Source organism: Crocodylus siamensis, chromosome 5 (genome assembly GCF_052110815.1).
Source record: "Crocodylus siamensis isolate JL-2025a chromosome 5, ASM5211081v1, whole genome shotgun sequence".
Taxonomy (NCBI): Eukaryota; Metazoa; Chordata; order Crocodylia; family Crocodylidae; genus Crocodylus; species Crocodylus siamensis.
In genome coordinates this window covers 117,317,033-117,342,331 of record NC_143399.1, presented here as the reverse complement: position 1 = coordinate 117,342,331, position 25,299 = coordinate 117,317,033, and positions in this window count along the sequence as shown.

Sequence of the window (25,299 nt, the reverse complement as noted above, 5' to 3'; positions counted from 1 at the left end):
GAGCCAGAGCTGTGATTGAGGGTAAGGTGGAGGGAGGCAGGGAACAGACTATGGAGTAGTGAGTCAGGGCCAGAGCCACAGCAGCTGCCTGCCTCCTCCTCCCCCTGCTTTGGACTCCACTTTAGCTAGACATTAAACACATATCAAGCTTTAATACTAAAGTGGCACTGGAATTCATCTCACCCATTTTGTAGGGCTGAGCCCAGAGAACCCAGTTACATGACTGAGTAGCTCTGGCAGCACTTAATAAACTAAAAACTATGACATCACCAACTACCATTTTCCTCTATTTTCCAGCAGAGCAAAGTTCTTTGCCATATCTGAAGGTAGCTAAATCTGTCCCTTTCATTAAGGCTTAGAAGTATCAGCAGGTCAGTGTGAGGAAGCTCAAACTGTGCTAACTTGCATCATGTCTGTTCTCTAGATAAATGAACGGTTTTAATCCTTGGGACTACTGGTCCGCACTTGTCAGCATCTGTCTCTCTGCCAAGAGGTCTCCATTTTAGGGACTCCCTCCTGGCCTGTATACTTTGGCAAAGCTCCCAATTGTCTTGGAACCCTTTTGTGGATTTAATAAATCCGCAAAATGAGGAAGGCAATCCAGACCTCAAGAAGGTCTTATTTTTATTTTAACAACAGCTGGGAAACCAGAGTGGACACCATATCAAAATGCTTTCTGAACACTGAAAAGGAGAACCCTATATATATGAAGCAGAAAAAGTTTGAAAAGACTACACTCTTCAAAGAGAAGAATATCCCAATCATTTTCCTGTTAGGCAAACTCCATAGAATATGATACCACCAAGTACAAAATTCTTTACATGGTTAAAAACCATCTATAGAAATGAGGAGGCTGAATTAACGTTCTATAAGATTAGGTAGTTTGGGCAAAACCCTGTTTCTTTTACCCCTGTTTGGATCTATAGGATTTTTCATCAGTGCTGGTCCATATGCCCACAAGACAAAACTAGTAGCTTGGAAAGCCTGAAAAAATTATGCTAGGATGCACGCTCAGGATATCTTTGAGCTGTCTGTTCTGCCTACTTAATGGTCTTATGCTCAGGTGAAGCCAGAGCACCCGAATAGGGCTATGTGAAACTTTAGCAACCATTTTGTTTTGGAGGTGTTGCGGCCAATTTTGGTGCCCGAAACACTGAACCAGAATGGGAATGGAAGGCTCTGAAACACCTCTGAAATGAAACAGAACCATCCAAAACGTTTTGGAATGTTTCGGAGGCGGGCTTGCGGGGGAACAGAAACTCAGAAGAGGGAGGGGAAAGAGCGGGGAAAGGATTGCTCTGATACTGACATCTGTACCTAGCCCATGTCTGTGATCTGTCCCTAATGTCTCTTCCAATCCCAATACTCTGGGGAAGGGACAGAGAAAGAACATATAAGGCTGTTTGTGAACTGCTCCCTGCCTTTTGTGAGATCTGTCTCTTGCAGCACGAGTAGCAGAGCACAGCATCTGAAGGGTCTAGGCTGGTAGCAGTAGGTAGTCTGTTGCTACCAAGCTGTAGCCAGCCGTTAGCCAATCTTTTCCCACTTACCCTTGCCTACCATCCCTATTGTTAATCCCTTTCAAATATTTCTTCCCCCAAAATCCTGTTATTCTGGTTATATTTTTTTCACTCAAACAAAAAGAAAGCTGTGCTTTGCCTGGCAGCGTCTCATCACTGTGCAGAAACCACTACACATATATACATTTTCCAGTACACCAAACATGAAGCATGCTGGAAAGGCAGGTGCCTGGTCTTCTGGAAGGGGGGGGGGGCAGAGGGACCAGAGGGAGAGCTGCAAGTTCCTCACCCCCACCCGAACTTAGACACATCCTCTTCCCTAGCAGCCGTGAGGCTTCTACTGCTACCGGGAGCAAGGACATGGGAACAGTGTCTGCACTTGCCCCACCTCCACTAAGACCAGCAATAATAATAAACCCCAGCACCACCAACATGACAAGCACTGACATGACAGTCTCCTCCACTCCAATTTCAATTCCCAGCCTGAGCCTTCCTGTGCCAGAGGAAGGTCTGGATCTGGAAACAGTGGAGCTGAGTGCCATAGCTAGAGAAGTTCTGGGGAGGGAGGAGGAATCTGAGTTTGTGCCCCACACCCCTCAAAGTTCCCCTAGAGCCAGGTCTCCTCCTCCTCCGGAAGGCACTGCAGAGGAGGTTGTGGGGCCAGGTGGTTCAGCTTCCCCTGTCATTGTGTCTCTGCCTGCTGAGGAGGGGGATAAGGCAGGATCCACACCTGCACCCCGAAAGCAAGGGGGTAATGTAGTGTAGAATCATTTTGCAGTGGCAGATGATCCCACATATGCTATCTGCTTGCACTGACGATGCAAGACTAGCCATGGCAAAGAGGTGAAACACTTCAGCACCACAGGGATGCTGATGCAGATCAGGAGGCACCACCCCTTTGCCCTTCATGTGGGGGTGGGGAGGGGGACGTAGCAGGTAAAAGTGGAGAGGTACCTGGGGAGTCAGATGCTGGGTAGGTTATAGTCTGTCATAAATCCAATGTCTCTATTGAGTCCATGAGATCCTGTATCTAGGAGGTTGATGAAGTGAAGTTCATAGGCTCATCTGTGAAAAGCAGCTTGGGATTCCAATAGGCCTGAAGGTGGATCCAGGGCCTAAGGGGGATCCAAAGGTCCCAGAGAAGGGACCACAGCTGGAGGGGGTGAAGGATGCAGTCTGTGAGGCATGGGCTGCAGTGTAGGGGAGGTACAGCACTGTGGAATGGATGTCATCCCAAGACACCTAAATGCCTCCCACCTGGGAAACATCTAAAACAGTTTTCCCATTAAGGTGTGGGAGGAAAAAGAGTGGTGGGCAGTTGGCCTAGAAACAGGTGGGTGGGCAGGCGGAGATGTAACCAGCACTGGGAAGGCCCCCTGTTACAGGCTACCATCCCTGCTGGTTCATCCCACTCGGTTTACGCAAACACAGATGACACAAATTTTGCTTTCAAAAGCTTGAGGTACAGTTTCACAGAAACCCCTGCGCCCATCTCCTTGAAACACAGCAGGCATCATGTTCTCAGAAGGGGCTACCATCCATGCAATTTTCATTCAAATCAGGCAGGAAATGACAAAGTTATAGGCATTTTAGTGATTTCCCATTATAGCTTATGGCCAAATCACCAAAACAGCATCAAAACTCAGAAAACAGATTTAGCCAAATTGAAATGGAACAGTGATCCAAAGCACCAAAATGAATCACTGTCCCCCCAAAACTGCCAAATCCAAAACTGAATCGAAACATAGCCATTTTGCACAGCCTTACAACTGAGCAGGCCTTCTTTCTTGGAGGTGATATAGACTTGGCCTTAGTTTGAGGAAGAGTTCACAGAAGGCTAGAACTGTCATAACATTAATATTGTGTGAAAATTCACCTTAATATTGGTTTTCAAGAGTGGATCATTCACAGGACAATGGGCCTACTGATTAAGCACATGTATATGGATACACATATTGATAGATCAGTCAGCTTAGTGACTCACTTTAGCACCAACACTTACACAGCCTTAAGCATTTAGAAATAGATCCACAAAACAAGATACACACCTTAGTCTTGCCTCATTGCACCCAAGACCAAAATTTAGACCCTCAAAACTGCCACTTAGCCATCACATAATACTGGAAGTGTTTAAAAACCTTTTTGTCAATCAATTCTCTAGGCACACAGAAGTAGGAGGCTGTGGGCAGTCCTGATAGCTGAGCAATTAAGCACCTTCCCTCATTCCTAAAACCTGTGAGGATTCAAAAATTAGGCATTCCTCACTTCTCTCTCCTTTAGAGTTCAGCCTGGTAGATGTTCTGAGGACAACTGCTAGACTCACTCCTGAACCAAGCAAAGGCCAAAGGAGGAAATGCTGCCCCTCAGACTAAATAGGCCCACAGTGTGGGAAGCCCGGGTTCCATTTTGATCTCTGCCTAAGGGATTTAAACACTTATCTCCTGCCTTCTAAGTGAATGTTACAACCACTAAACAATAAGGGATTTTGAGTGTGATTTCCTTGGTCCTTCCTGTTGGACTATTGCAGAGAACAATCCAAAATCAGCTAAATTGAAGTTTCAATCCCTGCTGTTGCCAATGCTAATTCCTAAATATTTCTAATGCAACCACTGCAGTATCTAGATGCAAATTACACAGCTTTTAACCATAGCATTCAAATAATAAATTTTAAACAATGCCTTACTGTGAATGAGGCAATATACTCTGGGGCATACACATGTGGAATAACCATACTTCTTGGCTACCTGCCTTGGACATCAGCATGATGCTGAGGTGCATAGCTATCCACAGAAACTGAACATCTTGTCATCCCTTCTCTTTTCTCTCTCCCCCTGCAGTTGTGCTAAAATATTCCATTTTCTCATGTGCTGTGCTCCAGCAATCTAAACCGAGTTTTTATTTTAATGCACCCAGTGTTTTGAACACACCAAGAGCCGATGGATTGCCTTGTCAGTGTTTATCACACACTCAATATTTTGTATTAAATTTTTCATCAGGGTTTGCTCCTTTTTCATTTTGCCCGTCTTATTTTGCACGCAGGCAATTCTTAAGCCTCATAATTATTCTCACAACACATTTTAAAAAAAAAGATGTTGTGATTGAGCTGTGAAGCAGCAAGTAACGCTATGAACAGTAACCTCTGAACCACATGAAATTTAGAGCTTAATTACTCTGTTTTAATTAGACAGCCCTCAAAAGCACCATTAGCAGCAGCATTCGTCAGCACTACTTTCATCTGGGACTCTGCATGGATGTTGAAATTATCCCTGGCAGCTTGTGTGGAAGAAGGGGAGGCCTTTTAAAATTGCACTAAAGACGTAAGATACTCTGTAAACACAGATGTGTGTTTTGACAATTGCAGAGTTGCCCGATTTAACTTCAAACACTAACAACGTGTTAAGCACCCAAAGCACTTCCAAGATGCCTGCTGTTTTTCCCCCCCCACATCCCCTTCATATCATAACAAAAAAGTATGTGGGGTGTTGGACAGCAATTCTTACAAACCTCAAAACTGAGTCCTGTCCTCCACAATATCATACCCATATAGCAACTGAGAAGAGAATGGATCAACAATAAGATTAGGGGGGAAATTCAACCAAAACCATGATGAAAGTAGAAAATTCTGCAATCAGATTTCACCTCTAATGTGGGATATGAGAATGTCAAGTTCCAGACCTTTTGGCTGAAAATGCCTTAACAGCTGGAGGGTATATGCTGAAAGCATTGTCCAGATGCCTAATTTACTTCTCACCCCTGACTGGACTTCACTTGTCATGCCAAGCCACAGAACAGCAGTCTCTCAGGAAAGTGGATCCCAATTCACAGAGATTCAAGATTTGCAAGGCCCTGAGCTAATCAAAACATCAGGAGGAGAAAAGGCTTGACAGAAGTAAAACTCCTGATGGCCTGGTTCATAATTCACCTGCAGCAAAGAGCTCTGTTATGTCTTTGTTTAGCTGTAAATGAAGAGGAATACTGTGAAGAACTGCTGCTATCTGGGTACCCAGAAGTACCAAAAAAACCCTAACCACTGAAGCTGTAAACTTTACTGGAAAAGGATGGCACCTTCAATAAAAGTGCAGGCATTATCCCTGGCTGTATTTAGATATCATTAATTTTACTTAGGGAAAGAAAACCAGACAATGTGTTAAATTCAAAAGCACTTGCTTGATTTAACGGGTCTTACAGCACTTATAAAAAACACTCTGCTATTATTGAAGAACTGCTACAGCACCCATCAACATGGTATGAGAATCTGCCACAACTTTCCCTCTGGCACCAGATTAACTAGCTTTGGGGGAAAACATAGCTTGCCCCAAATACAAATAAATAGGTGATCCCTGCAAATGTTTTCTGGTACAAGTGGGGTGGAGGCAAGTATCAAAGCTGGCAAACTTTTAAAATGAAAAATTCCTTGCCTGCATTGCTATGGAGACACACTCCATTGGCCTAAGTCCCATGGAAGTCTTTAAAAAGATTCCTATATTCTTCAAAGGGAACTGGACAGTGCCCTAAATTCACTTTGCTAAATTTTGTGCTGGAAACGAAATAGGGGAACATCTGTGTAATTAAAGGTGTTTTTTTTCCCCTCAGGTACCCTGATTTACCTCATACTGATCATAGGAAAATGTGTACCTAGCAATGAAAATACAACATAAGAAAGGTAAGCAATGGAACAACATATCCAAGTCAAAACAGCCTCCTATAGTGACTATAAGTGGCTTTCTAGGTCTTAAAAATGCTGTTTTATAGGGAAATGAGAAAGAAGTGATTTGGTGAACACTTACATTGTGATGACATTAGCTGGGCATCCGAGCAACTCTTTTCCTATCCTAGCTTCTCTGGTCCTACCTACTACCCGCTTCTTTTTCCAGCCATCTTATCTGTCATGATGTGAATGCCTCAGACATGTTCACCTTGAAGCCTCCCATCAAGGGCTCTTGAGTTTCAAATGAGTTGGTTTTCAAGTCAGAAAGAAGAAGAGTTAACTCTATCCATGGATGCATCAAAGCACTGCCCATACTGGCCCGGAATACGAAGTCACAGAACTGTTTGTGGGCCTATATGGGAATGGGGAATTAAGCCATTAAGAGGACAAAGACACCTGCATATGGCTGGGAAAGACATTCAAGGGAAAATTACGGGAGCGAAACGGGGCAGGGTTACCTCTCATACAGCCTGCCTATTATCAGCAGTAAATCTAAACTAAATCTAAATACTGTGGGCATGTCTACATGAGATGCTTTACTATGCAGCAGACTAATCTGGTGTGCAGTAAAATGTCACCATCTACACATACTCAGCAATCAGGGAACAGTAGATTAACTTACTGTGTTGCCAGATAGTCCTGTCAAATCCAAGTGGTAGCCAGCAAGACAGGACCCGTTTGATGCACTTACTGGCACAAACCAACAATGTGAACTGTCTTGATGGGCATCACATATCAGGAGGCATGTAGGCCAGAAAACTGCATCTGGACTCATAGGATAGAGGCAGCAATCTGTGGGCCCTCAAACAATGTCAAGGAGAAAGATGGATGAGTTTGGTAAGCTGCATCTTCCTAAAAAGGGCTGGTTAGTGTGGGCATATTGCATCATTGTGGTTTCCACAGAAAGAATCACACTAGTGCAATACAGTACAACAGGGACTGGCAACTATCCCATAGGTTGGATCTTGCCTGTGAAGCCATTTGATTCAGCCCACAGATGTGGGGCTTCAGCAGTAGCGGGAGCTCTCTTACGCTGCCATGGGGAGAAGCAGCTGCGGTGGCCAAGTCCTGGTGCCCGCCTGCCTCTAATCTGAGCCAGTCATTCCAGGCATTAGATTAAAAAGGCTGCTGACCACCACTACGCTAGAATTGTGTTTCATTTTTAATAGGCATCTCATTTTTGCCACTGTTTCTAAATATTTTTCAGGCAGGTAGGGAAGGGAGGCAATTCTGATTCACAGCCACATGCTTCAGTCCTTCATTGTCAAAATTCCCTCTGACTGTAATATTTGGATTTGATCCCCAGCGGTAGCTCTTTAAAATGCTATTGGATGCAGAACCATAAGGTGCTCTCTGGTGAGGACTGGTTATTACCTCAAGATCCTTTTAATGCTTTGTACTTTATAATTGCACACAACTTGTTCTATTCAGCTTAAGATCTTCCCTCAGAGAACAGATCTGAAACAGAGAATACTAAGCCTATTGTTACTTGGGCTTAAGCAGCAAAGATGTTTGGAAGTCTTATAGGTTTGACTTAAAAGATAAGACTCTTTCCTACTCTCACCATCAACAGGGATCAAATCAGCTGCAGACTTCTGCTCTTTTCCAAAGGAAAAAAGTTTTTTTTCCAAAACTGCAGTGGCATTTACAAATATCTCTGTCCAGTTAGAGAACTCCTTGGCATCTGTTTTAACACAACTGCAGTCATTGTTAGGCAGTACATACATTTTGTTTTCTGCATTTCTCCAGAATGATTAGTTGAAAATGGGGATAAACAGCCAGGAATAAACGTAGACTGGAAAACAGAAAAGGATTCTAACCTTTGGCATCCATTGAGCAGTTAGCTTTCCATTCCAGGTAGTGGGGGCTTTTAAGACACAGCTCATTAATTTTATGAGAGGAATTATATGAAATGGTAGTGTGCAACAACAAGGGGTTGGATTTGATGACCCAGGAAGTCCCTTTGAGACCTACAGTAAGGCATTTATCTACCACTAAAGACACACAGGAGTCATAGAGTTCATATTTTCTTAATACGTGCAGTTAATGTATTCCCACTACAGCTATATTCCCATTTATGAGCAATCATTTGTTCACTTCCTTTGAAGAATCAGAATACTCATGTCTTACTCTGCTCTAAAGATAACATACACCATGACCGAGCAGAGTGATTTTGGAATGGTTTCCTGAGCCGCTCTTCAGTTTATCACATAAATGAAGAATGACTTCTTCTGTGAGCCTGTATCTCTAACCTAGAGCATTAGAAGAGCAAGGAATGTTCCCAATGGCTCACAGACCATGTTGCAAAAGAAAGGGTACTACTATTTCACCTTGCGTCTGCCTTGCCAGCTGCTGCATCACTTATTGGCGCTATTCATAGATTTGTTAGCCTCCAACCACCACTTGGACCCCAACTCCTTTTCCTGACCCTCCTTCCTACTACTGACTTTTACTTTATGTTCTCCATTGTACCTGCCTCACCTCCAAGGCAGTCCCTTTGGATTTCTGTATCTACCACCTTTCTCTTCCTGCTGCCTAAATTTTCTTATTTACAAAGAGTAGGTGATCCCCATTGATGCTGAACAAACATAATTCCCACTGAAACTAATGGAGACTGTGGGTGCTTAGCATCTCCAAGGAACAGACCCACCATGAAATTACTAACACAGGAGTGAGACTGGCTTGAGGTTCACCACTGCAATTCATCTCTTGGAAGCTCACACAACTCCACTTCTGGTTGGGAAACTGGCACATGGAGCACTAGCAATGGAGAACAGCTGTAACCTAAGCATGTAGAACAAAAAGCGCTTGCTGCCGAGTCCTGATTTGCTTTTCATGAAATGTCAATTGGTTCAAACCACAAAATTCAGATTTAATATCAAGTTAGTTTCTCTGGTTTTGGTTGAGTCAGACAAAAACAAAGATAATTTGTGAAACCCTGAATTGAGTTCAAATGTTGACTAATCTGAAGATTTGGGTATGTTTGTTTGGACCCATATTTTAAAGACATGTATACTTCTCAGGTCACTTTGAACACAATTGATTTTAGGGCTATTAGATCAACCAAATGTAGCAGCAGTGGCCCAGCCATTGGGCTAGCTTATTACAAAAGTGTATTTTTAGAATTTCCATAGCAGTGCAAAAACACTACCGCTGCTATAATCTAACACTACCCTTAATCTTCACTAGCTCTGACACTTGATGATTCTTTAATAAGTTAAGCTGTGACAGCCGAGTGAAAGAAATGTACACGTTGCTGGTTCTAGAAGTGGTTAGGATACAGTAATTGGTTTATTACAATGCTGAAAATTAGGTCTAAAAAATATTCCTCCTTCTGCTGAGGAAAAACACCATTTTGGAACTGTGTTTCACAATGGTAAGCAATGAAATTTTCCAAAGTGCTGCTCAGGAAATACAGACTGCCAAGATGGTCTTAACTTAGGGATTTTGTACAACATTTTCCTGCACATGGTGAACTCTGGATTTCTGACAGCTCATACATCAGGCAATTCAAAGTTAAGAGGTCTGCCTTGCAAGAATTGTTTTTGTTCCCTTTTTTGGCTTTTATAACCTGACTTCTCATTTGAGATTTGTGATTTTAAACAAACCCTTCTTTCAAAACAAGACATTTTTCATACTGGAATTCAACAACAGTGCTACAGTTCTAAATCAACCATTCCATTAGACAAATTTCACAATTCAAAGCAATTCAAAACTAAGGACCAACTACTGTCTTCAATTTACATGCATATGCTATCAAGGTCCCTAATGATATATTATCCCAACGGCGTATTTTACATAAAATATTTAGAAATGGATTGTTTTATTTTAGTTTGAGGTCATATGCACTAATACATTAGCACACATAATTTATTTTGGAAAACTGTCTTTGTGTATTAGCTACATGAGTTTCATTTTGACAAGAGCTAGTCAGGCAGTGCAGCATATTTTCCATAAAAATGTTAAAAGAAAATCAACATTTACATTCTTCAAGTTACTGTTTTAAACTGAATTTTGGTGATTTTGTCAAAAAAAATTTGCCATTTTCAAAATATTCATGAAAAGGTAAATTGTTAGCTGAAGCTCATTCTAAGGGTCCCGTCTCCCCCCAGTACTGTTAAATATTTCAGTAAAAAAAATCTGGTTAGTTCTAGGGTTAATGTAATATCACAGCTGGATCAAGGTGTAAGGTAGGATTTAAGGCTTTTTATCCCAGTCATCAACATTTAAAAAGAAACTTAATTCTTATAAGTTAACATTGGGAAGGAGAAAAGCCTGAGTTCAGGCTTTCAAATCTCCATTTTGGCACATAAACCTGTGGCCTGAATTTTAATGCAAAGTTCTACCTATTCCCATCAACCTCAGAATGACACCGCTCCTTTGAAAGTCAGGCTCTAGTTAATGCTCCCAGCATCTGACATCCAGTTTTGGCAATCTTGCTTTTAATTTCCATATCATTTGGGGTGTTTTATTTATTCCGACCAGTTCCATAATGTAATAATGGATGATAAAATGTAGGTAAAATTAAAGGAAGGTTTGAAATGGTCCATCAGATATTAGAAACAATAGGTCACATTTACCTCTCAGTGACACCACTCTAAGTCCAGAGTAACTCCAGTTACATCAGAATTATTGCCAGTTTTCACCAGAATAGATAAGGGAAGGGCTAGGTCCACTGTCTCCTTCTGGTCTTCAAATGCCCCCTTTGCAATACCTTCTCCTTGGCATGTTCACAATTCTTTCTGGCCCACACCTGGTCCATCAGAAGTAAGCAGATGGTGCAGCTACCCTACTGGCCTTTCCTGGGTGCAATATTGGTACTGTCAGCTGCTTCCTTGAGAGAGAAAGCCCAGGACAGGGCACCAATATTGGCAGCTGTGAGACCAGTGAACCTTTGACTAACGGAGCATTTGTGATGGCTCTGGCTGTTGAAGACATTGACAGGACTGGGCCCATGCTGGCAGCTCTGAAGGGATGAGTGGTAGTTTTCTTTGTACTGTACAGCATTTCCTTCATTATTCTTTTCTCCCCCTGAACATTTTACACAGCTAAAAAAAAATCACCATGCATGGATGCATTTGCTTTGAGCCCTCCCAGTCTGCAGCCTCAGCCCTCCTAAGCTTTCACAACGGAGGTCTGGCAGGCAAATGAGTATGTTCCCTATATCTGTTTTAAAGAGAAAAACCAAACCTCAACCTACAGCAAATCTGCAGGACACACAACCAAGCCAGAAACAACAAAGCCATAGTGTTGCAGAGTGTAAAGTTGATATTGTGGGAGCCTATAATTGTGAAGAACTAAATATTTCCAGATCAGATGCGCTCAGTTTAGAAGCAACAAGCTTTCGCCTGAAAGCTAGCTTTGTGAATTCAGGCTGAAGTGAAGCTCCATTTAAGAGCCAAGTTAACCATAAAACCATCAGTTACAGAGGTTCTGCCAACCGAGTGATGCCCCTGGTGAGAACTGTGAAACTCCACTGCTTTCTCAGGGTTTGCCACATGGCATTGATTATAAGTAGGTAAACAATAGCTGATGATGAATACAGAGGAATAGATTCTAGTTTCCTTTCCCAGCACTGCATTGGCCTGTCAGATGCAGAAATAACTTATTTTCTCCCCCCACCCTTCAGTAAACTTGATGTAAGCAACAAGAAAACAGTACTGTTGAACCACAGGGTGCAAATTTTTACAGAGTGGCTCTTCAGACTAGAGCCATGAGTTCAATGTGGTGAAAATGGCTTTTGACATACATGGTGGAGTGAGATCTTGGAGGTTTTTCTGCTTTAACAGACCTTGCACAAAGTATCACAGGCCATGGTCTGCAAATCTCATGGCATCTTATATTTGGAAACTTCTCAGCTTCAACTGCCAGCTATGTTGAAAATAGACTCTCTCTCTCACCAGAAATCAGGATACAGACCCTTTTCCAGTCAGGACCAAGGACCTAAGTTTGAAATATTGCCTTTTTCTATACACAGTAGTGTAATTGGGGCAGGGGGAAGGGGAAGGGGACAACCAGGATAGCAGCCCTGTGCGCTGCCTTTTTGGTGTGAGATAAAGGGAAAGAGCACAGAACAGTTACTGCCACAGCTGGTGGTTGGCTATGTACCACAGCTGGCAACACAGACTCTGGCACTGCTGCATGTATCAGTGTTGTCCAGGGCATGGAGCTTCCCTACTACACCTCTGGGTATATACCCACCTGGAGCAGGTATGCACAGTTGACAGAATCAAGCAATAGATGCAACAGCCAAATACAAACTCCACACCCTTCAAAAATTATCTCTGCATTAAAATCTAGTGTGAGGAATCCTCTGTAGTTCCAGGCATGCTTGGCTGACATCTCTTACCCGTCAGCCACCTGACTCAAGGAGATTCTGGTAAAGCTAACCCACAAAATGCAGCAGATTCAAAGCAAAACAAACCAAAAATCACTGGAAGAAGGGTGTTTGTACTCAAAAGCTTGCAAAGAACTATTTTTCCAAATATTTAGTTGGTTTAATTAAAAAAATCTCATTTACCCAAAGACCATATCTACCTACATCTTTAGACCAACATGGCTACAATCAAGAATCCTTAAAAGAGAAGATCTTAAACTGAAAGGACTTCTTGCAGAACCATTCCACGTTGCTGTTTCAAAACATCATATTGCTCATGTAGTTCATCCATTGCTTTCTTTTTTAAAAATCTTTTCTTTTCTCTGGTGCCCACCCACAGCTCTTGATACTCCTCCATTAGCACCCATGAAGCTCAGTTAGGAAGTCCAGTGAGTCCAGTTGTCAGAGCACAAAATTGATCAATAAAATTTCCAGTTCCTCCAGCTAATACTGCTTCCAAAAAATGTAAGTAATTAACTATGACAGCACTTTAGGGTGGGATACTTCAATCTTCAATCCTTTCACATATGAAAATCCAGTCTTCTCACAAGACTATGAGTTAAGAGGGGCTTTGCAGCATGCCCTGAAGATTTAAAAGTAAAAACCCCTGAGATTCAGGTTGACCAAGAAAGAAGAGAACCATTCATGCACAGTGCCTTGTCAGCCCCACCTTTTTATTTCTACAAAGAGATCTTGCAGCTCAGCCATCTCTGCTGATGAAAGTTGTGACACTAAGACAGAGAAAGGGCTGCCTCCTGGGGTAACCAGTAGGGCTATGTGAAGCTTTGGGTGCCAATTCGATTCGGAGGAGATTTGGCCCGATTTGGTGGCCGAACCTCGGAGTCGAATTTGGGGACCAGTTAAAAGGTCTGATACAAAGCTCTCCATATCATCAGAAAAGCTCTCCAAATCTTCTCCCCCAGCCCAGCAATGGCTGCCCCACCCACCTTAGCTCCTGCTGCTTTAAAAATAGTCCCAACTCACTGGGTGCTGCCTGGCGGGAGGCAATCCATGTGCCCTCCACTGTCCCACACTGCAACCTCCCTTGCTTCTGCAGCCCCGCATGGCTGCCCTGCCCTGCCCGCTCCAGCTCTGGCCCGCTAAGAAAAAAAAAAACCCGGGAAAAACCTCAGGACTCACCACTCCTACAGCAGCTTTGGGTCTTCAGGGGGCTCATGCAGAGCCCCACACGTGGCACAGGGCAGTGGGGGGGCAGCAGGAATTGCCCCGGCCAGCTGGAACAGTTTGTCCAGGGGGGTTCTCTCGGGTTTTTTCCCTTAAGGGACCAGAGCTGGGGTGGGCAGGTCAGCCATGGGGGGGATGCAGGGGCCACTGGGGGAGTGAGGGGGAGGGTCAGGGGGCTTGTACAGAGACCCCTTATGCAGCATGGGGCAGTGGGGATCACCCCCTGCCCAGCAGCACCCAGTGATCCGGGGCTTTTTTTCCCCTCAAATGCTAGGAGCCGGGGCACGCAGGGCAGCAATTGCTGGGCTGGGACAGCAGGTGGGGGATGGGCCTGGCTCATCTGGAGATTCAGTTGAATTGATTCAGGACAGTGATTCAAATCACCGAATCCAATCACTGTCCTCTGAATTGGCCGAATCTGAATCCGAAACGAATACTAGCTGCTATGCACAGGCCTAGTAACCAGACCCCAAGGCTTTTAGAACTGCATAGACTAAAAACAGCTCTTACTTAAAACTCCTCTTGGAAATTTATCAGAAACCAACACGACTTTTGAGTCATGGGTGCTATATGCCTTTCAAATGATTCAGCACTCAAAAAGCTAGGAGTTACGGTGTGCACCATTTGGGCTTTAACAAATTTTAGTCCTAAATGACAGAAACATGAATGGTAGCAGCTATGTATGCAAAGGCAAGAGGAGTCTGTATTAATCAAATGTGTTGAAAACGAAAGAGGGTGGGGAGCCTCTCTTGCTCCTCATCACAGCTGATCTTCTAAAAGTAGCTGCAGAGAGTTCAAGAGGCATTCCAGCTCTACAGTGATTAAGGATGAGAATTTGTTTCTGTTCAACTTCAGCTTTCTAACTGCTCCAGAATCCTTATACTTACTCAGATGACTTGGATTTTCATTAGTCTATGAGGGACAGTATAGGGTCAGCAATCCAATTTGGTGGTAATTTGAGCAAGGGGTTTTTAAAATACATCCCCACCCTCACTTTCCAAAAGAAACAGCTTTTCTTAAGGTTGGTATTTTATAACAACATATTTTTTGCACAGAGCTGGGGATCACACCATGGTTCTGATCATGTCTCAAATTATCTCAATTGCTCAACCTTTACCATATTCACTGCAGGGCACCCATTGTACCTTGGAAAGCAAAGGATGCATGCCTGATACGAATAAACTAAACATATTGCACTGCTCAGGTACTAAGTAGCCAGAAGTCTTTTTACCGTACCAGCCATCACATGAGTTGGAGAGCTCAAGGGGACCTAAAGTTCTAATCTAACCCTGGGCAAAAATCTAAATTAAAAAAATAATCACAGCCCTAAGGAAAAAAAAAAAAGTTATGTTGCTGCAATCTATCAAAAGGACTTTTGTTTTGGGGGAAATGTAACCTGAGCAGAAAAAATTCAGAAGTTGCTAAAACAATTTTAGAAAAAGAATCAGTTACACGTGACTGGTGAAAGAGGAGGGGGAATAGGGTAGTTCAAGTCAGGGAAAAGTAGGGGCTATGAGGAATGAGACATGTGAGGGACACTAGGAACAGTGACAAGGGAGTTTATGGCAAGTCACGCAGTTGATTAGGAATGGGGATGTTTGTCAATCCAGCCTTCTCCTCGTTTATGTGACACAAGGGACTAGGAGGCCTATTACCCCCTTGGGAAGTACAAGTCCAGCCAAGAGCAGCCTTCAACTGACATTGAAGGGTTGCTTACCTGACCCGAGTGTGTCTCACACAATAGCTGCCAAAAAGACGAACAATTTGTACAAATAACAACATTCTCCTTTCTGTTAAGGAGCACAAATCTTGCCTAATGCAGAGTTAACATTGTCTGGTAGCACAACAGGCCTCTTCACAATGTTGAACTGAGCGAAGTTTAAGCTTCTGAAAACCAGGGAATAAAATGAAGGCTCCACGGCAGGGTAAGGCAATTATTTTGGGCAGAGGGCCACTTACCGAATTTCAGCAAGCCATCGAGGGCTGCCTGTCATGCAGATTAATATTAATTTTCTAAGTTTTTTAGGAAACTTAGATAGAATGGCCTGGCGGGCCACATTTTGCCCAGGCCTGCTTCACGGGGATGCACCATTCAGGCCAGGTGCAGATGGTTAGAAAACTCCACTTGGGCTTAGCCACCCTCCCACTGCCTGCCACCAGAGTGGCCAGCCAGGGTACCTCCCTCCCTCCCTCCCACAGAAATCCTTGACCTGGAATAGGAAATGTTTGGGCAACAGGGCTCAATCTTTATCCAGACTGCTTTGCTGTTCCCTGTGGCTCATGCCCCTACCTGTTATCTTGTGAGCCTCTTGACTGCGAGTTGGCTTGTTCGCTGACTCTAGGCTTTGCCTAATCTCTTGGTTTCCTGACTTGGCTTACCTCCAAGCCCTGCTCTGACTTCCTGGCTTCCTCATTTGGCTCACTATCTGACTCTGAGCTCCATCTGATTCTCTGGCTTTCTGACTTAGCTTACCCTCAGCCCCAGTATGCAGACTGGTCTCCTAGTCCCTGACTCCTGCCTGTTCCTGAAATCCCCTCGCTCTGCCCAACCCTGCTTGGCCTCTTGCTCAGACTGGGCCACCCATGATCCAGCATGTCGCTGGAGTGCTGACAAGTAGTTACCACTGGCATAGCCAATTCTTGCAGGAGCAGAAATAAGTTGCACAGGCATGTACCCTGACACCGATTTCACATGTTTTCACAAATTTGAGTTTGAAATACTTTCACTCTTCATTTCTTCATTTTCAGAAATTTGAGTTTTACTGAACTCAGTGTTCTGGAAGACACAAGATGCTGTCAAGCAGCCTTAACTCATTAACACATTTTGTCACTGGAAAAAACTCCAGGATTGCAAACCCAAGTCACAAATTGCAGACATTTACACAGCCACTGATGCAACCAATACCCTTCCCAACTCTTCCTGTTACTTCCCCCAACCACAGACACAAACTGTAGACCCTCCCCCACCTTCTGATGAACCTATTACACAAACTCTCTCACAACCTCTCAGCATCTCTTTGTTAAATGAATTAAGCTTCATCTAGTTATCAGCATCCACTATCCAGCTTCAGAAAGCCACTTTATTCCTTGCCCAACTGCAGCAGTGGGGCAAAGAACAGAGTGCCACTGCCACTGAGTCAGACAAGCAAGCAAGATTTAACCCTTGTTCTAAAGGGTATTATTTTGTAGCCTTTGTATTTCATGGGTAAATGTGCACACATGCAAAGATAGATCCTGTACACTTGAGTAATGAATTTATAAATGTTGATGTCCAGCTTCCATGCATATGAAACAGGCTATTACTAGGGAGTTGCCAATGATGCTTTATTTCTTTGTTTTTAATTCAAGGGGCGCCTTTTACAAATATCTGGGACTTGGGATTTTAATGAATTGTGATTTCAAATGTAAGGTGACAAATTCCAAAATTCAGTGAGGGCAATTATATGAATTGTTGACCTGATAGTATTGCCCCCAAAAGTACTTAAAGCAAGAACAAAAAACACTGTTCATCTCTTATTTCATGAAAAAGGAATATTCATCCAAGCAACTTGTTAGCATTATATTCAAAGTGAGCAGCAACTGGACTAATTCTCTCCAGGAATCATACCAAAACATTTGCCAAAGGCAGGAAAAAAAAGAAACTCCATAAAAAGTTCAACCCCCTATTTTTTTTTAAATACCATTGCTTGGCTCTCCCAGTAACGCATTAGGTTACTTTGATCAGTTTATCCCCTGCCTGCATTGGTTTCTGCAGGGTGATCTGGTCTAAATCAACCACTTGAACCAGAGGTGCTGTTTGGCACATTTCTTTTTCAAATCCTTTTTGTTCCAGGGCTGAAGATCAATTGTGACGTTACTTTTTAAAAGACATTTTAAATGCAGCAATCAAGAACTACATCCTGTATCCTATGATCCTAAAGAAGTACACCAGGCACACGCCATCACAATCTGATCTTTGTTGCCTTATTGCAAGTCTGATTTCAGTGCAGTTTAAAGGCACAGATACAATGGTTCCTTGCCCAACTGCTTCTGTGATTTTGTAATAATCCTACCCAGGATTTCTATATTGCTGGGATTCCCATAGTAATGTCACTTTTCTATGTTTACTGAGTGGAATTCAGCCCTATAGCCAGGGCTGAGATTTGAAGAGATGTGTAGGGGTGAGTTTCACTTGCAGCGAATAAAAAAAAATGTATATAGATAAATGGAAGAGGAATGCATTGCTCAAGCTACAAATATTCTCACTTACCCAGAACCTGATTGACACATGATGGCAGGTAACCCTTTAGGACTCTGGTCAGCCCTTAAGAATTTGGCATACTGAACTGATAGTTACTGTGCATTAGTATTTTACAACCTTTAAATCTGACATTACTGGATTCATTAAGATTCAAAAACAACAAAAACTCACTTTCAAGTCTGTTGAATGCTTCCCAAAATCAACTGGGGCGGGGAGTGGAGCAGATTGCAAAGGTAGTAATTGTGTCAATCCAGGAATAAAGAACAAAACACACACAAAAAATGCTCCTGTGGCCTTTCATTGTTATAGCAAATATAATGAGTGAAAAAGCAGTCTTTCATAAAACAATGGAAAACCAGAGCACAAGGTAAAAGAAACAGCCAAAAAAGAGGGACGTCAGTCATTAAAATGCAGCGCTACAAACTTTTGGGTAATACAATCAAGGGTTTTTTCACCCCAACCTGTGACAAGGAATGAACTCCACAGACTACATGCCATTCCCTGCCACTGGATAAGGGGTGTGCACCCCTGTAGGGAGCCATATCTGTATACAGTGTTTTGCATGATCATTCTAACTGTAATATTTAGTATGGTAAATGCCTATGGGGCTACATTTCCTTGATATCTTCAACAGGGAGGTGAGCATAGGGTATGGGTCGGTAGGTTGCTAGTGGTATATTTAAGCACTCTGCCTGTACTTACCAACTAGATAAACCGCAGATATTCATCGTGCAAACAGGATGTATGGAGAAAGCCAGGGTCAGGGTTCATTTCCTTAGATCTGTAATGTTTCATGATGGGTGGGGATGTTCTGACAGTCAGGGCTTTCATGTTGGTCCCGGGTGATCTTCCTTCACACAAGCAACTTAGCTACAAGCCTCAATAATCCCTATGTGCAGCTACAATGGACAGGGTTTTTATGCTAGAGGGAGCATCAAAAAATACTGTTAACTAAGCTATCATTGATCTTAGATGAATACACATGAAGCTGAGGAAGAAACCAAACCAGTCACCTTGGGCCTCCTGCCTCCTAATCAGCTAAGCCCAAACCCACAGAGGCTATTTTATGTACTGGGCACCACACCGAGAGAACATGTTGTAGCACAACATAGTCCCCTTACACATCCACATCTAGGTCACATTCACTCTTACCACAAAGGGTGCCACATCTTTTAGGTTGATTCTGCAAAGATATGGGTTACGTATGGAAAGTAGCAAATCACTTACATTGGAAAGGAAAAATAATGATCAGTATAAAAAAGTAAGCATTAGTCTGCTACTTTAAAATAGGTCTTTCAGTGTTTCATTTCCTTAAGAGCAAAGAGTTGAGAAAATGCTTACATATAAAAACGCTGAATGTTGTTTTAATTTGCTCTAAGGATCTTTCTAGACGTTTCAGGAAATTTCATCTTAGGTTTCCCAGAGTGAGAAACATAATGCTTCTCCAGAGGCAATGAAAACAGAGAGAAGCTATCGGTGTATGACATTCAAATGATAATGAAGCAACTTCACTGGAAGAGGATCAGTTTTTCCATTTTAGTTGCCTTCCTTCCAGTCATCATCTACCCTTCACTGGGTCCTTGCCAAATCCTTATGCCTTTACTCTCTGCTGTCTGAGGGAAGGGAAAAAGCCAACTTTATTCTGTTTTTCTTTGAGCCTAGCATGCTGAATGTTATCTTATCAGGACTGTGACCAAAAAAAAGCATCTTCAAGGCATTTTTCCATTATGTAAAATCCTCTACAGGGATCCTTATGAAAACTCAAAGCCTCATAAGTATTAAGGGATGACTTTTCAAAGGAATCTCTCAACCTGACTTCCATTCTTCATGGACAGCATTGGGGTGCCACACTTCATTGATGCAAAAGTAATGACTCTTCATCACAGGCAGTTTCAATGCATCTGAGAAAGGGCATCTGTGGGTTTTTTCATGAATATTCTGCAAAAGCAATTCATGTGCTGTGCAAACTGCATGCGCTGAAGTTATGTACATATGAGCACAGGATGAAGGCTGACAAATACTGCACTGAGTAAAGTTTAGGATGCAGGTCTGTTCAGTCTATGAAAAAATAAGCTGAAGGACAGGAATCTTCTAAAACAAGTAACCTAGCTGCTAACCTTCTGATTTGGTCCATGAGGGGGAAGCTGCAAGGGGAAAATGTACAGTAGTTTTGATGGAAGTTATTTCCGTGATCTAAATTATGAAAAGAGCACACGGCTTCATAAATGTACAAAATAGATGAGCCTGGTCTCAGGCAAAAGGTGCCTGAATGAATGGCCTGTTCTTCCCAGGTGTTGACCACCCAGTATTCACAGGGAAATGGGGGGGCGATGAGTGCATCAGAAGATCAAAGCATGTATTTTGGCACTTAACATTAGGTGGATGCTTTCAAATATTTTCACCACATCTTAAATGTTTGTCCAGGTATTGTGTATTGTTGAGACTTGTTCAGCAATTCCTGTAAATAAAAACATTGTTTCAAAATATCCTGAAGGCTTCTTCCCTGAGAAAAGGAGAAATAATAGAGTGTGTATGCTTGTTTGCACTCGTTTTCCGAAGCTGCTCAATGAAGTAGAAAAGCTTGTTACAACTACACTGGCTATCTAAGCAAGCAATTTGCACAGTTTGTAAAGGGCTGACTTAATTATACAATGGAAAAAGGCTAATATTAGATTTGTATTGTATATGCAAGTTATCTGCAATCTTTCAATACTTGTTAACATAAATACATGCAAAAGCTGAAACAGATACCAGTTTCCACAACTTTCCTTGCTGAATGTGCAGGGATTTGCTGTGTAAGTGTTATGTGCTCATATGCAGGGATTTTGAAACGTACGTGTGCAAGATCATTAATAAGCCCCAAAGGAACACTTACTAAACTACTATGTCTTGATCTGCATGTGTCACTCCTTCCCAACCAGCCCTAACACATTGTAGAATACAAGTCCCTTTTAACACAGTGACTCACAGATCTTGTAGGAAAGAACAGGAAAGGGTCAAGCTATTCCCATTAGTCGAGATGTTGTGTTAATCTCTGAATTGGATCCCTCCCCAAAATGCTCAAGGGAAGGAGTGTAGAAGAAAAAAATAAAATAAAACAAATAAATACCAATCAGGAGAGATGGACCTCAAGCCTGCCTGGCTACTCTTTCAGAGCTCAGTCCACATTTAGTCCACCTTTTCCTTCACCCAGTAGAAGTGGCAACACGTGTTTGCTTTTGGAGGGCCAGTCAGCCATCCTTCCCTTCTCAGCAGGAAAATCTCCTGGCATTCACTGCAAGGTGAATGCTCATGCTGTTTCACACAGTCTGCAAATCAGTCATTTGCATCTCGTATTACTACTCTTTTACAAAATTAAGTGAAATACCAATGGTAAAGTATTGCCTTTTCTCTGCATTAAGGGGAAGCAAGGACTCAGTGAAGGAAACAGTTTGATTTTTTTGTCCAGACTAAGGCAATTTTAAACTTACAAAAAATTGATGCCCCCAGCACAGCTTCTGTACAAGCCACTGGAAACAGCTGGGTGCAAAATCCACTTAGCCCAGAATGCAGACAGAAGTGCAGCTTCCTGCTGTAACTTTGCAGGAAATGTTTTGAGTTACAGTGATCCCCTGAACAAACAGAAGTTCACTGTTGATACCAGAGGGAGGGGAATCTAGCTGCTGGCTGGGAGCCTATAGCCAGTTTCCTCTAGCAATGGTCCCTTCTTCCTCCCAGCTAGTCCCTGTTTGCAGAATGAGAGGGGAGAAAGAGAGCTTCTTCCAGGGGTTCCCCAGCCAGCACTGGAGGGTGGAGTGTGTGAACTGGACCCTCCCATCTCACCACATTTGTTGCATGGCATGCTTCAAAAGGCACTTGCTTAGTGGTCCGTGGGAGTTTGTTCCTTGTCACAGGTTGGGATGAAAAAGCCCTTGATTGAGTTGTTCAAACTTTGTAGTGCTGCATTTTACTTATTGATGCTGATCTTCTTTGGTTGTTCCTTTTACCTCGTGCTCTGCTTTTTCATGGTCTTATGAAAAGGGCTGTTTTTTAGAAAGTGGAGACTGAAAAAAGTGCCAGACCGAACTCCCTTCACTCCCTTTTCCCCCTCCCATTCTGAAAACAGCTCAAGGCTGGGAGGCAGCACAGCCAGAAGTTACAGAAGATGCTCTGTTTTGAAACATCTTCATCTGACCCCTCATGCAATTTAAACTTTTAGAAAGCATCTGGAAATACTGGTTTCAAGGCAAATTGCTTTTAGATTCATAGAGTTTGGCTAGTATGTTTCTGGCTGGCGTGAGCGTCTGCAACATTTCACGAGAGCTGCTCGCACGTGGTTAAATATAGCATGCAGCTATATTTAGAGTACTATACACTAAAATAATCACCCTAGACTTATTTGTACTAAATCTATTTTATGTTCATAATTTAGTAGGAAATTACATTGAAATGAAGGAATTGATGTCAGTCGGGGTAATGCCCTAAATTCTTTAAAAAACCCTTTCCATAAACAACAGTAATGTCCTAACCCTCCTACCAGTTTTATATAAAATCTATCAAGAACCAAAAGGCTACCTGACTAAGAACTTTGACTCCAAAAGAGTCTGAAGTGCCAGTGACTCCATAAGTCCTCTAATGACTGTAGTTTTGCTAATAGTATTACAAAGCGGATATTCTACTATGATTTGTGATTGGCAGCCACATACAACCTTAAGACTGATTTGTGGCCCGATTCAATTTCTGTCAGCATCTATCTCATCGTTTTATTGTATGCAGAAAAACAGGATAATCAGCTCAACGTCTGCTAACTAACCAGTACAGCTGCATATAATATTAATAGACAAATCCACAGCCAATTGGCAGAAAAATAATTGTGAATGTAATTTTGGGAGTCAACCCAAGCCTCACATGTAGCAAAATGCTGTGCTCTTCAAATTAGGATAACAACAATAATTTTCTTCTTCTTCTTTTAAGGTTGCTCATTGTTATAAATCCATTCTGGTGAATGCTTCCTAACAATGACTTTCTCCAGAGACTGAATTTGAAAAGATTCAAAGTGTAACATTTTCAGGCTGGTCGAGCACATGGGCCTTCCTGCCAATGCTGTATAACACACTTGTTCCCTCTGTGCATTACCCTGACTCAAGCCAGATGGCAGTGCTACACAGAGACAGCCAGAGAACAGATGACATGTTCAGAAGAGACTATCAGTTCCAGCATGCTGCCCAGAACCCAAGCTGAATTCCTTGGAGCCAATCCCCTCGTGGCAATTTGAGATTTATTTAAAATCTGTTCCTCAGAGGAGGAAAGCAAACTGTAACTGAGCTGCATTTGCCTGAGGCTTTGAGAAGCCAATTAAGTGTTTTTGGTCAGTAGGAAGATCTCAGCCTAGCCATAGTCAGTAAATACCAAGCATCTATTGTTTCACTCTGTATAGGAGCATGAACTTCAATTTCCCACAAACATCTTCTTTAATAAAATAATATTGCCAAGGTTTTTAACAGGCAGAAGTTAGGAAGTTCAGAGATACCATTTTCTGCTCATATTTAATGAACACAAAACAGTACATGGTACTTCACATTATTTTTATTAGAAACGGCTCTCAGCCCAATATTTTTTTCTGAATACTCATAATTGGAGACGATTCTGCTCAAAAGAAAAAGGGGAGCCAGGTTTACAGGTAACAGAAAGATATTTAGATTTAATTTTTTCCACAGCTTTGGGACTATAAACAAATGCATAAAAAACTCTCTGATTTTGCTTTGGGCCTTTCTCTACCTTCATTTTTGTGTTTTCGTACCAATGTGGCAGAGCTTTTTACATATTGATAATTTGGAGGGGAGGGGGAACAGGGGAAGGAGGAGGAGGAGGAGAAGGACAGGTTTACCTGCAAACTTCATACATAAATTAATTCTGGCCAGGAACCAAGCTTAAGAAATTCCAGCTTCGAAAAAAGTAATTTTAAGCATGAATGATGCATGCCTCAGCGACTGGGGGGAGGCACAGAAGTGCTGGCAGCGGTGGAAACGTGGCCGTGACCAGGGGTCGGTGATCACCCGCAGATGCCACTGGCAGAGTAAGATAAGCGACAGTGTCAGCGGTGCCTTTTCATAGGGGGTGCACATGCACCCTCTATGCATCACCAATGGATTTTAAGTGTCTTACAACTTCCTAAAATAGGTCGTTTATGCACGTGCTCTGGGAGTGGCATGGGGCAGAGGGCAGCACCCTGAGCGCCGCTCCAGTTAAAGGGCCCAGAATATCTTGTGTATCAGCATCTCCACGCTTGAAAATGGCAGTGAGTGAGCTTTAGATAAAGTGACCCTGCTGCCATTTTTAAGCACAGGGACACTGATACACAAGACAATGGCAACTGCTGGAGCACAGGGTGCACAGTAATTCCAGTGCTCTGATGCACTGTAATTACAGTGTGTTGGAGCAGCATCGCTGCTCAGATATAGGCATCCAGGGTCTTTGAAAGGGAGGGTTAAATTGACATTTGCATTGCAATCAGCAAGTTACTGGAAGGAGGGAGAAGCAGGGTACCAGTCTTTGGCACCAGATTCAGAACAGGGCACCAGAAGGGCAGCCCCTAAGGAGCCTGTGCCACTGCAGCCCCTGTTTTGGGAGCTTGTACAGGGGCAACAGCCACCCAAGCGGCCACTACAACTGCAGGAGCTCCACAAGTACTTTGTGCCCCCTGACTCATCCCAAACACCCATGCCACTCTGGCTACCAACATTATGAAGTTATGTTTCTGGTGATTTTAAAGTAGAGAGAGAAATAAGTAGTTCCATAATTTTAATGTTCTCTGACCTAGTCATCCAAGGTTCCCAGAAATGGCAAATCAGGCAGGGAGTCCAGAGAAGCCCCAACATGATACAAAGTCCATTTTCTCGGTCTGTCTTATGAAAGTAGCCATACAATATAATGTTCTATTGTGTTAATCCTGGTCCTCCTAAAGGCAAAAGGAGTTTTACTTTTAGGTCCTCAGTTGCATCCGAGCGCTAAAGCCTTGTCCTCAATCTCACAGAGCAGCGCTTTTCATCAGACAAACAGTAGGCAATTATGGACTACTTCTCCTAAAAATGGATTGAAGCAATATTCCTAGTCAGAGATCATTGTAAGTGTCTTCCTGTCTGTAGAAAGGATTTCTTTAACTTAGTCATACAGCTGTTTATATAGGTTGACTCTTGACTGAGACAATTAGAGGGAGAAAGCGGCATTTGTAACTGCTTACTTCAAAGATCACGATAAACTTTGTAGAAAAGCTTCTTCTGCATCCCAGTAG